This window comes from Dermochelys coriacea, chromosome 14 (assembly GCF_009764565.3).
Source record: "Dermochelys coriacea isolate rDerCor1 chromosome 14, rDerCor1.pri.v4, whole genome shotgun sequence".
Classification (NCBI taxonomy): Eukaryota; Metazoa; Chordata; order Testudines; family Dermochelyidae; genus Dermochelys; species Dermochelys coriacea.
In genome coordinates this window covers 26186496-26199092 of record NC_050081.1, presented here as the reverse complement: position 1 = coordinate 26199092, position 12597 = coordinate 26186496, and the positions used below count along the sequence as shown (strand labels likewise).

The window sequence follows — 12597 nt, the reverse complement described above, 5'->3', positions numbered from 1 at the left end:
GGAAGACTGGAGCAGGGCTAACGTGCCCATCTTTAAAAAGGGGAAAAAGGAGGAGCTGGGGAACTATAGACCAGTCAGCCTGACCTCAATACCTGGGAAGCTACTTGTGCAACATATAAAACATTCAATTTGTGAATACTGGGAGGATGAAGGGGTGATCACTAGCAGCCAGCATGGATTTACCAAGAACAAATCATGCCAAACCAGCTTTATTTCCTTCTTTGACAGGGTAACTGGTTTGGTGGATAGGAGGAATGCAAAGAAGATAATATATCTGGACTTCAGCAATGCTTTTGACACAGTCCCACATGACATTCAAATAGGTAAGCTGGAGAACTATGGGCTTGTGGAAATACCATTAAGTGGATACATAATTGGTTAAACATCCCCAAACAAAGAGTAACTATTAATGGAATTAATTAACTATTAAAGGGAGGTCTGAAGTGGGGTTCCACAGGGATCTGTTCTGGATCTGGTGTTGTTAAACATCTTTATTAATAACCTGGATGTAGGAATAGAGAGTTTACTGATCAAATTTGCAGATGACACCAAACAAGGGGGGTAGGGGTTACAACACTTTGGAGCATAGGGCTAAAATTCAAAGGGATCTTGATAAATTGGAGAACTGGGGTAACAAAATGACAACAAAATGAAATTCAACAAAGACAAATGTTAGGTGCTACACTTAGAGAAGGAAAACCAAATGCACAAATACAGAATGGGGGATAACTGGCTTAGCAGCAGCACTGCTGAGAAGGATCTGGGAGTAGTTGTGGATCACAACTATAACATGAGTCAGCAATGCAATGCTGTTGCAAAAAAACCAAATGCAATTTTAGGTTGCATAAACAGAAGCATAGGATGCAAGTCATGGAAGGTGATAGTACAGCTTTATTTGACACTGGTTAGGCCTCAGCTGGAGTACTGTGTCCAATTTTGGTCACCAATGCAAAGAAAGGATGTGGAGAAACTGGAAAAGAACCACAGGTGAGTGACAAAGATGATCAAAGGGATGGAGTGGAAGGTGTATGAGCAAAGGCTGAAAGAACAGGGTATGTTTGGTTTGGAAAAGTGGAGCTTACGGCGGGGACATGATAGCAGTCTTCACATAGTTGAAAGGCTGCCATAAAAAAGATGGGGAAAAAATTGTTCTCTCTTGCTACAGAGGGCAGGACAAAAGGCAATGGGTTCAAACTACAGAATGGCAGATTTAGATTGAATCTCAGGAAAAATGTATTACTTGTAAGAACAGTAGGACAATGGAACAGACTGCCTAGGGAGGTCATGGAAGCTCCTTCACTGGAGGTTTTCAAAAGCAGGCTGCTTTGTCATCTGTCTTGGATGGTTTAGACACAACAAATCTGCATTGTGGCAGGGGGTTAGACTAGATGACCCTTGCAATCCCTTCTAACCCCATGGGTCTATGATTCTATGATCTTAGCTCCCCAGCACCGAAATGTCACACAGGGATTTAGACACCAATGGGGAAGGGGGTTAACTTGTGATCTGAGAGTCCCAGTTATTGGTAAATAATTGTGGTTTGGCCTGTGGGTAAAACCTGTCTCATGAGATCACAAATCACAAAAAGAGTAGTTAGAGGTGGAAAAGGCTCATAAGGTTACCTAGAACACCCTCAGAGGACACTGCAAGACCAGTCCCTTCTGCACTCTGTCCAGTTCAGTTATAAATATCCCAGATGAAGAGGTTTCATCACTTCCTATCACCATTCCCACATGTGCTGAAGTCTGGAGATTGCTCCACTATATCAACCTCCCTATTGTGCCAAAGCAGGCAATGTGCCCCAAACAAGTGAGCAGGGGGCCGAGAGCAGTCAGCTACCAGTGAGATTAAATGTCACCTCTTCTTCTCACTGCTGACTATATTTCTGTGTATTTCACAGCCTTCACAATTAAGCAAAGCCTCATATGCCAGCTCAAGAGATAGTCAAGTATCAGCGACACCATTTTTCAAATAAATTAAGTGAGAGACTGCCCAAAGCCACTTGGGACAAAGCTAGGAAGACAACTCAGGTGTCCAATCCAGCACAATTAAGACTCAGCCACATTGAGTATGCTAAATCTATATGCTTGGCTACCTTGTGTATAATAACTAACCACTAGACCATGCTCCCTGTCCAGACCCAGGAAGAGAATCCAGGAGTCCTGATGCCCAGCATTCTGCTGCTGTCTAACAAACAGCATGCAACCTGCTGGCAATGTGTGTGCCACATTCCCTGCTAGCTGCTAGTCCAAGCCCAGGCTAACATTTACTCCTGTAGGTCTAGTGTAGAGACCTGGACTGAAGATATAAACTCTGCGGATGGGATGCACCCTGCTGATGAGCTGCAGAGAGGGGAGAGTGAGGTGCCTAAACATGAGAGGCACAGACACCAGCATGCTGAGCTGACTAAGCTAGCCGGTTGGAAATGCTGAGGAGAGGGGTGTGGCCTCAACCCTTCTCCTTTCTAGGGCAGTTAGGTGTCTTAACTCGATTGGGATTTACAGTTTTGCCTTTCTTTGAGCTAAGCGCCTAAGCCTGGAGAGATCAGTCCTTTCCCACAGGGAAAGAGAGAGAAAGAGAGACTCACCCCTCAGAGCCGGCTGGTCAGGCCACTCCCCCAGGATGTGGGAGGCCTGTTTTCCAATCCTTGTTCTGCTGATTTAGAGCAGGAGACTTGAATCCAGCTCCCCCATGTCCCAGGAGAGTGCCCTGGCCACCAGGCTAAGGTGGATACCTCTCAAGCTCTCCTGTTAAAACTGGACCATTGTGTATAACTGCTTAAATATTAACTGGAACAGGGACTGGAACATAGATTTCCCTTCCCACCTCCGGGGCGAGTGCCCTCACCACCAGTATCGAGTGTTCCCCTTTGTATGGGTTAGGCATGCCCTGAGAACGCCTACCAGATTGGGCTCCTTTGACACAGTGGGAATTTCCTGTAATATTTTTATAAGTCCTAAATATACCTCAGTTTCCCCTATATTTTGCATGGTTTCCCAGTGTGGGGAAAAGGACTAAGTTTTTCTCTCAGGGTAAGCTAGGAGAGATAGCTGTGAGTACTTTCCTTACCTGTCTGAGCCTGAACAGGTCATTGAAAAGGATTGGCCAAGACCTACCCCATATCAATTGAAAATCTGAGAAGTCCATGGCAAACTGGAGCCTCAGGACACTGACATCCAGCAACCAACAACCCAGAGGGAGATGGATTTCCCCATCTCTCAGCAGGAAAGCTGAGCAAAGACCCCAGCTCAAGAAAAAAGGACATAAGAACATCAGACTGGCCAAACTGGGTCAGACCAATGGTCCATCCAGCACAGTACCCTGTCATCTGACAGTGACCAGTGCCAGGTGCTTCAGAGGGAATGAACAGAACGGGCAATCATCGAGTGATGAAGGACTGGAAGGTGTGAGGTGGGTGATAAAGGGTTGGCTTCTGGAAGGAGTCTGGGCTCTCTCACCTGGGCAGTAAGGAGGTCCACCGGAGAGAGAGACAGCGCTTGAACATGGGGTTCACAACAGCGTAGCTGGGCGCTGGGCTAACCAGAATGAACTATGGTATAACTTAGTTCTGCCCCTCTGTGCTAACCTAAGGACTTGCTGATTCTGCAGCCAGGTGACTAATAAAGATTAGCAAAAGACTAACAAAGGCTGCCTGTGTCACTATAATACTCACTGAGAGCCCTGCACCCTGAAGGGGCCAGTACAAGCTTCCCGCTGGAATCTGGCTGGGGTGAGTCACTGCAGGGAGCCACGGAGAGAGACAGGAATTACTGGTGCCGACAGCCCAGTTCCAGAGTCGTGAAGGCCATGGGCCTGCCCCTGTGGACAGTCTGGGTCCTTGGGGCCCAGCCCACTACAGGGGTCACTCCCAGGAGACTGGTTACAGGCTGGGCATAGGCCAGAGCCTGTGACTCTGTGACAGGCCCACAGCCAAGACAGGCAGTGGAGAACCTAGTCTGACAACGCACTGGGACTTAGCGGGGGCTCCAAGCAGCTTGGCAGCGTCAGGACTTAGGAGGCTTTGCACATGTGCTCCAGCTGGAATGTAGGCACCTCAGGGCTTTGCTGGCAGAAATGGAGGTGCCTCAGGAATTTGAGCTCCTACTTGGCAGCTGAAAGGTGGGTTTTGAAGTTCTCGGTGGTGCATAAATGTTGGGCTTTGCCACTAACATGGCAGTTAGGTCTGTCAGTTGATTTGTGGATCCTCTGGTTGTGGGCTGGGTCAAATCTCAGCTCGTTCAATCACCCAGTGGTGTCAGCGGCCTCATGCCATGGTAAGGGCTGTTAAAAGGGCAGAATTATTTTCATGGGTCAATAGCAAAGTGAGACTGGATTGCCTGGTCTAATGACATGAACAGACAGTATTTTTTCACAGGGAGTCAGATCTCCCATGGTTCCACTCTCTTCCCACCGAGAAGGGCAGCTCAGTCCAACACCCAGTCACAGAGACACCACAGCCAGTCACCACAGAGTCAAGCCCTCAGGACTTTCATCTCCCAGAGACCCTGTTTAGGAAGAGCAGACTGCTCAGACTCAAGGGGACAGCGCCGCCTGTCCATATTCTGTTATCATACATGGGAGGATTCACCACAACAGGTGTCACCAGGTGAACGTGTCAGACCCCTCTACAACTAGGTGCTGGAACTAGGGGGGCTGAGGATGCTGCCACACTCTCTGGCATGAAGAGGTTTCCATCATATGCAGGGTTTACAAATTGGCTCAATGGCTCTCAGCACCCGCCACTATACAAACTGTTCCAGCCTCCCTGCCTCTGCAGAGGCTGAACATGTGCAGAGGACATTCTACCCGTTAACCTGGGTCAGCCAGAACAGCCTCCAGAGCGACTGAGAGAAAAGCCTCCTTCCAAACAGCTGTGACAAACGGGTGAGAATCCTGGCACTGGTTTTCAGGGCAGGATAACTCTCTTACACAGGCTACAGGGATAGGAAGGTTTCAAGTTCCAAGCTGTGATGCTGAGTAACGGTTAATGAGTGTGGCATTTTCCAGTAACTCCCTTACACAGGCCACTAGAGGGCCTTTGGTGAGCCAGCCCAGCTCTTTCTTTGCCACCTGGCTTACAGGCTGCTTGGAAACAGGGTGAACCGAGAGACTGTTTATTTTGCTGCTGGCTCCAGGACAACAGCTGAGATGCTCTTGGGGCCAGGCCTGTCTTATGTGACATCAGACCGACAATGGGGCAGAATAAACCTGTCTGAAACCTGAAGCCTGCAGTTGTATTTCCCGCCCCGCAAACCCTGGTGGTTTTGGTCTGGTCTGATCATCTGCCAAGTTTGTTTCAAGCCCTAAGGCCAGATCTGAGTGCCAGGCACAGACAGCAGCCTCAAGGGGGAATTTCTGTGTTAGAGCTCTGATACACACCTCACCTCCAGCCATCCGCAGGGCATGAGCTGCTCACTGTAAGCTCAGAGGGGTGGAAAAGCCCCTGATAAAAGGGATCAGCAGATAGACCCGTCAGTGCAGAACTGGGCATGGCCTCACTGCCATTAGGAATGGGAGAGCAAGTCTTTCCATGGTACTGTTCCCTCCTGGATTTCCCCGGGCACCAGAGGCCAGAAGGGGCGAGATTCGTGACATGAGAAATCCCTGCCAGTTTGGGGCTGAGCTGACACCACTGATGTATTTTATTAGCTGGACGCAGAGTGGGTTTGGGCAGTGCACGGGCTGCTGCAGAGTTTAACTCGCCAGCCCGAAGCATGGGGTGCTGAGGAGTGACTCTGCTTGAGATGCTCTTTCTTTTCCATCAGAAACAGATCCCCAAGGAAGCAAACAAAACTCCCATTGCCATCCATAACTAGTAGCAAGGAGCTCTGCAGATCGTGTGCTTCCTCAGGCCCCCATCGCGCCTCAGAGAAGCTCTCTACTTGAGGCTGGTGTCCAACTGCAGAGGGTTAAAGAGTTAACATGGGAGCTTGTAGGTTGCATTCAGCATTCAACCAGACCTGTACATCCTACATGCAGCACTGGAAAGGTATCTGCATTCTAACCTACACACTTCAAGATGACAGGTTTCAGAGTAGCAGCCATGTTAGTCTGTATCCGCAAAAAGAAAAGGAGGACTTGTGGCACCTTAGAGACTAGCAAATTTATTTAAGCATAAGCTTTTGTGAGCTACAGCTCACTTCATCGGATGCATTCAGTGGAAAATAAATCTCCCCACTGTATTTTCCACTGATTGCATCCGATGAAGTGAGCTGTAGTTCATGAAAGCTTATGCTCAAATAAATTTGTTAGTCTCTAAGGTGCCACAAGTACACTTCAAGATGTCACTTCATTGGGGGGAAGAATTAGGGGGGAGGCAGCTTCCAAAGGAGGCCCTGGACTGCTCAGAAAATGCTGCCTGTTTTCTGTGGTATCTGGGATTAGACCCAGAGAATGAAGTGCTACTGCAGCACCTCTGAATCCTTCCCAGGTGCAGGGAAGCCAGGGCCTCTGTCCCATATTGGGCTGAGCATCAGCATGTGCCTGTTTAGAGGCAGTCAGCTAACTTTTAGTTGTTTTGAAACTGAATCAGAACATCCCCATTTCTGAGAGAGCCCCTGTAAATAGCAGGGCCCCATGTCTGCTTTTAAAAGCTCCACTCTTGGATGTTTATAAGGGTCTTTCCTCTCTGTCTTCGCTCCTAAAGGGTATTTCAGCAAGTGAGAAGCTGCAGAGTTAAGTGACATGTACTGGGGCACAGTGAGACTGGGTCCATGTAGAGTGCTGGTGAATGTGGAAAGACACCAAACTGGGCAGCAGGGTAAGGTCGTCTTTGCTCTTTATCCTTCCAGTTCCAAGTATCTGAGGTGCTACTGGTAGCTGCAACAAGTACAGCGTTTCAGACCAAGGTGATGGTGCCCCTATAAATAGGCAGAGACCTCTTCCCTGGCATAGAGAGAGGCTGGCTCCCAACACCTGAACTGTGGAATTTTGCAGATGCCCCCAAGCTGCATAATGGGCTGAACCAAATGCCTGGATCTGAACATGTCCAGAACGGGGCTATGCCCAAAGGTGTCTGCAGTTGGACTGGTTCTACCTGAGAGTATTGGCTGGTTGGAGAGCCAGGGCTTTTTGCCTTGTTCCCTGCTAATGTTCAGCCATCGACGTCCCTGATAGGGCCAGGCCTGGGGAGGTTTTGTCAGTAGTGCCAGTCTCAGTGACTATTTTGGGTAGGTTGTAGCTCAGCAGTAGAGACTGTTCCCAGCCTGAGACCCATCAGGAAAAGCACAACCTAGCATAGAGCAGGGGCTGGGTACAAACACTCATCACCATCATCAACTATTATGAGAAGAGGTTCCAAACAAGCTACGGCCAGTGGGCAGAACTTGCTTCTCTAGGGACAGTGATGGAGCCAGGGGTCTGAGTCAGCCCTGTGCCAACTTCCCCTCACTAGGGCGCATGCAGGAAGGTGACTCCATGCTCACACCAGTGCCACATGGCTCCTGTGACCTCAGCCTGGCTTATAGCAGCTCAAGATCTGCTCCTGCTCCCACTGACTTGGGAAGAGGGGTCAGGCCCTCAGCCAGAATCCCAGCCTTGACCCAGACCAGCAGAACCCAGACCAACTGAGATGGGAAGGCTCCCAGCTCAGCACAGCTCCTAGCGACTGGGCCAGGAGAAGGCGTCCATCTGGGAGAAACTCTTGTATCCAAGATGTCTGCCCTGTGGCTCATCTGGGACAGTTGTTTCCAATAGGTCATGAACCTCCTGGTTTGTGTGTGGCCTGGGGCAGTTCAGACTAGTAGGCAAGGCCATTTACACACCATGCATTGTAGTGGATCTAGTACACTGGGAATATGGAGCTTAACACAATGGTACTGAGCACTTGTACAGAGTAGAAGCATCATGGCCCTCACGTTAGCCAGTTACATTCTGTTGAGATAGGTAAGTGTCATTGTCCCTGCTTTCAGATGGGAAAACCAAGGTGTGGGGACCAAGGGCCAGGCTTGCACATGCACAAGTTTGGGCACCCATGTTTGAAAATTTTGGCCCAAGCAACATTCCCCGATTGAGAGCAGCAGTCAGTGTCCCAGTGGTGGTGGCTTGCAGAGCATGAATCACAGATTAGTGTCCTTGCAATGCCCTCCCAGGGGACCCACACATGCTAATGGATCTGCAGTGTGAAGTGCTCATCTCTGTCACGCACTGGGCCAAGTCTTATCAGGCTGAATAGGGCCTTAAGAGGAGCATTTAGGCAATTGCTTTGTTATGGGGGAAATCTGTCCCAGCTCCATGATCCAGCCCAAGATCATCCTTATGACTTCACAAAGGCCTGTAAGGGGCATGTGTCAGCGCCCAGGAAGAGTGCTTCCGTCAACCTCACAGCTGCCTCCCTGTCAGAGTGCAGAGGACCCATCCCTCCTGCCCAGGTCCCAGTGAACTTCCCCAGCCCGCTGCCATGGCCGCCTGCCTGCCTGCCCATATTACCCCTTGGGGCTCAGCTGCCACTCTCGGATCCTCTGGCAGGATCACTGTTGATCGGCCATAACCCCAAGGGCAGGCACAGGGAGAGTGCAACCAGCCAGTACACAAGGATTATTTTTCACTCTTTTCTTGCTGCGATTTGACTTTCTAAGCAGCTCTCCCAGACTCCGCAGGGAGAGTGCCAGAAATTCCCTTTCTTTGGGCCATACGCTCCCTGCAGAGGTGATCCCAGAGATGACAGCCAGTGCTGGCCCCCCTCACTTGCTGACAAAAGCTGGCTCCGCAAGCTGCTGGGATGGAAGGAATGGGGGACAGGCCCGGAGCTGTGCTGTCCGGGCCTTTAGGAGCCTTGCTGGGACACACGTGTCCCTCAGATCCCCTGGACTCACTGAGAGCCAGGGTGCCTTGCTATGGAGTGTCCAGCCCACGACTTCTTTCCCAGGGCTCAGCAGAGCTGAGAGTGTAACTTGTTGGCACTGCAATTGTTAACCATTTAACTTCCTGAGAGCATTCACACACACCCCGACCCCCCAGTGTAACCCTTTCAGTACTGGAGTGTAGTCAATATCTCCTCCTCCTCCCAGAGCTCCTACATTTGCTCCCCATTCACAACTCAATACATTTAACCTTGTCAGTGCCACGATGCACACCCCCTCTCCCTTGCCTGCAATTTACCCACTGCTGGAGAGGTTTAATTAGATCCATCAGCTAAACCAGTCAGGGTCAGGATGCATGTTAAGATAAAACAAGACACAGACCAACATACGTTGAGTTTTCACAAGTCTGTTTTTAAATACTCTATAAAAACAGGGGGAACTCTCAGGCAACAATGTCATGAATTAAGATAGGGTTTGTCTGTAAACACTTACATGGATTTAAACAACATTATTTGAAAATTAAACAGAAACATATATTGTTTGAAAAACCTGGCAATTCCAAGTCAAGATTCTACTAGCAGCCTTAAGCTGGACCTTGACCCCCTGCCCATCTTCAAACTATCACCAGAAATTCCCTTGCTCTGAGTTACCATACCTCATCTACTTTTTCTCTCCACCTAATACCAGCCATTAACCTTTGATACATTCACTCAGATATTCTGGGGGAATCACATTTTATCCATGTACAGTGCAGAGAAAACACCTTTCTCATCTGCTATTCCATTGTAAGACAGAGGTCTCAGCCTACTTCTTCAGCCTTTACATGCAGACTGGAACCTCTGCTGCATCTACTTCATTTAGCCAAATGAGGCTCATTGGCACCTTAGCCTGTCCACACCCTACAAGCTACCCAGTGTTAGCCTAGGGCACCATCAATGCCAAATCATGCTGAGATGTGTCTAGAATGTTATACATTCATTCCTAGTACTGTGGTACTACCAGCGAAGGACCTTTTATATCTGTTTCCTCATTGGTTGACTAGGGAAGGTGGAAACAAGTAGAGCCATGCAAATCTGCAGATATCCGCATTATATCCACAGATATCCACATCCATGGACCATGTTTGTTGATCATGGATTGGATGCAGATGCAAATTTTGTATCTGTGCAGGGATCTAGAAACAAGATCAGAGTTAAGGTAGTTTCACTCTGCATTTTCTGGCTATCAGAGTTTGTGTGCAGTGTGTGCTATGGTGTTCCAGTAATGACTGAGTGCACCTGATTTGGTTTGGAACAGTGGCTCTATCCATAGGAATGGTTTGTTCTGGGAAGAGTTAAATACATTCAGGGAGAAAGGTTCCTGGAACAGCCCCTTGTGCATCCCAGTTGATTTAATGTGATCCCATTGATACTTGGAGCCTGCAGGAGAGCATGGCAAGCCAGGCAAGCAAGAAAAATCATTGTTCCTGCAAAATTTGTCAGGATGACCTCAGGTTTGTGTATTTATCTTTGGCAAAATAGACAAAATAAACACACACACAAATTCTTGTCTCTTACTCCTAGGAAATGGGAGGAGAGAAAACCTTAGTGCCTGCAACACATTGGAATTGCTGACGTGTAGATTATTCTGCATTTCAAACCACAGTTAGGTTTCCCAAATTTCACTTGGAGCAGCTATTCATTGCATTATATGGTGACTGCTGCAGTCTCTCCATATGATACAGCTGTGCTAAGCCCTTCCCCTCCACTGCAGGCAGCTGGGAGAGGAGAAACTTGCCATGTATGTTCTGGGCACAGGACTCAAGGGAGGATTACCAGTGACTGCCTAGAGAACCTGGCCTGTCAGAGACCATTTCCAACCATTCCAACCTGCCTGCAGAAACTCATTTTCATCCTGATTCCCACTGAAGCTACCAAAATGGAACCAAGTGACTAGTAGAGATGGGCTATCAATAGGTCAAAATGATTCAAACAACTCTAAAGGCAACAGTTATGTCTGTATCATCAGATGGCTGCCCCCGCTATGTGCTGCAGAGATGAAAGAGGATTCTGGCATTAGGACACCAGTCAGATAAATAACATGTTTCCATTGCCCATTAACTCTGTGATAGCCCTTTCTGCAGTTCAGTAACTCAGACCATATAGCGACAGGAAGAATCCATTCAAACTCCTGCCTTTGCCACATCAACATGGAACTGTTATAAAGACATACATAATCATGAGTCACAAAGAATACTTCATCCCTTCTAGAACCCAAGGGAATGATCACAGCCTAACACCTGCTACCTGCCTGCTTAGCAACCCAAGGCAATAGGTCCTATTAGGGCCTGATTCTCCATTGCCTTACCCCTGTGCTACTTACACCCGTGCAAAGTGGGTGTGAGGCCCAACCCAATCCAAGTACTCTACTCCCTGACACCAGCACTAGTATTTTACAACTACCGTACGCCATCTTTGTGCAAATGTAAATGGCGATCAGGCCTATAAACGACTTGTACCAACATGAGAATGGTCATTTATTCAGTTTGTCTCCTTTATTGCATGTTATGTGGCAATTTAACTCAAGACAACAGCCCTGTCTGTAGGATTCCTTGATTTCTGCCGACATTCAGCTTTTCCTTCCCCCCCAGTTTTAGCGATGTGTCAACAGCTGGGATTGGGATGCTGTTAATGCTGGCCCTGAGCTGCTCATGCACTCACCTGCACCATGGCTAGAAACGAACATCCACAAAGCTGGGATTTGGGGAAGATTTGCACTAAAATAATAAATAGGCAAAATGTGTTCAAATCGGCATCATATCTTTCAGCAGCCAAATAGCAGTTCTGGGAACAAAGGCCACAAAGTGAAGAATGACCCATAAATCAACTGCATTAAAATTGCTGAAAGACATGAGAATTTATGGAAGTGAAGACCCATAACATTTAAACTTGGTAAAGAATCATTTGAAAAATATGTTTTGAAATTCTGTTGTCAGCTCCATAATAAAACCCTCTTACAAATAACCCAGAAATGAGTCTTAAAAACAATAATGGTTCATTTGAAAAGAATGTGATGACACAGAACACATCCCCATCCCCCTCTCTTCAGAAAGGTGGCAGTATTGCTTTGGAGTTGCTGCATGAATTGTTAGGAACTGAGACTTCCTTCAAATGAACAGCAATGTACCATAATATACCAACAAAATCTACGGAATGACTTAATCTAATGCAGTGTAAGATCCTAGCGATATGGAAACCACACCAAAGCCCTGGACCCAAGTTGTGTGTAACTCAGCCAGACTAGGACACTTGTGTTTCCCCACACACATTTGGATTTTTAACCAACTGCCAACTTTGTATTTGCTAAGAAAACAAAGTTTAAATTGACCACCCAGCTATCTAAGAGTTTCTGATAACACCACACATGTCTAGTATTGGTATCAGAAGCCTCTGATCTTCTTATTACCCGCAGAATACACAAAGGCAAAACAAAAGTGGGTGATGGTCTGGAATGGGCTTTATATATGGTGAGTCCAGACATAATTTGTCTATATGTCCACATGTACAGTAGATCTATAGAGAACTGTATGCTATTGAAGCTAAGAGCAGATTGTCAAATACATTTTTCTAGCATTATGATCAATTAATTTACATTAATTAATGTCAGTTAAAAGAATGAGCAACACAAACGCATACACCCCCCTTATTTATTATAAGTATAGAACATGAATAAAATCACAAGTGTCCAGCAGAGGGGCTGAGTCAGAAGTGACCATCCCATAGTTCACCTTCACTCACCTTCACTCATGCAGACTGTC

The 12597-nt window shown here is 47.6% G+C and overlaps 1 protein-coding gene across 11 annotated transcripts in view; it reads right to left on the bottom strand.

Annotated features, from left to right (window-relative positions):
• Positions 1–12597, bottom strand: part of MYOCD (myocardin) — a 480210-nt gene that overhangs the window by 79672 nt on the left and 387941 nt on the right. The window lies entirely within an intron of this gene.